This window comes from Haliaeetus leucocephalus, unplaced genomic scaffold (assembly GCF_000737465.1).
Source record: "Haliaeetus leucocephalus isolate CR32 unplaced genomic scaffold, Haliaeetus_leucocephalus-4.0 Scaffold165, whole genome shotgun sequence".
NCBI lineage: Eukaryota > Metazoa > Chordata > Aves > Accipitriformes > Accipitridae > Haliaeetus > Haliaeetus leucocephalus.
In genome coordinates, this window is record NW_010972601.1 from 239975 (window position 1) to 240888 (window position 914).

The following is a 914-nucleotide window of genomic DNA, read 5'->3' on the forward strand; positions in this document are numbered from 1 at the left end:
GGTGGGCGGGTGGGTGGACAGACGGGTGGACAGCCCTACGTTGGGCTGGATGGGTAGATGCGGGAGTGGGTGGGCAGATGGATGCTTGGCTGGCTTTGCCTGGGGGTGGCTAACTGGAAAAGTCGATGGATGGGGTGTGGATGGTTAGACAGATGGATGGACATTCCTGGGTGGGTGGGCGCGTGGCTGTGCCCACGAGGGGATGACTGCCCGCCTGCCTGCCCGCCATCCCCATGTGCGGCCGGACGGCGGGTGGGTGGATGAATGGGTGCAAGGCTGTGCCATGCGTGGTGGGACGGGCGCTGCCGACTCGGCAGCTGGCCCCCAGCCTGCCACCGTACCGGGGGCGGGGGGGTGGTGTGTGTGTGTGTGTCTTTGTCCCCATCGTCCCCCCCATCCTCCTCCCTCCCTCTCCCCCCACCCCGTACCCCAGCCAAGCCTCAGCTCTGCAGGGCATGGGGGGAGCCAGCTGGGTGGCAGCAGCCCGGGGGGAGGCGGGGGGGCTCTTCCTCCTCCTCCTCCTCCTCCTGCTCTATGCGTGCTTGGCCGGGTGCCCCACATCTGGGCCCGCTTAGGGCGGCGCTGGCTGTCCCCTGCAGCATGGCGGTGGCCATGCCGGGGTGGGGTGGCAGTGGGGGGGACGAGGGGGGGACGATGCCGCCAGCTTTGCTCCAGACACCCCTTTCCTGCCGCGCCGGGTGGCCCCAAGCTGCTGCCCCCAGGGACCCCACAGTGGGTCATGGATGTGGGCAATGTCCCCAGGAATGTGGCCCTCCTCCAAGGGCATCCCCCCTGAGCTGGGGCTGGGGGGGTCTCACTGGGAGGGGGGGACACGGGACTGGCTGGGGGCTGTGGGGGTGTTTGGGGTGATGGGGTTGAGGACCATGGTGGGGCTGGGGGGGCCTGGCTTGGGG

The 914-nt window shown here is 69.7% G+C and overlaps 1 protein-coding gene across 1 annotated transcript in view; it reads left to right on the top strand.

Annotated features, from left to right (window-relative positions):
- Positions 1-914, top strand: part of EMID1 (EMI domain containing 1) — an 8338-nt gene that overhangs the window by 4511 nt on the left and 2913 nt on the right. The window lies entirely within an intron of this gene.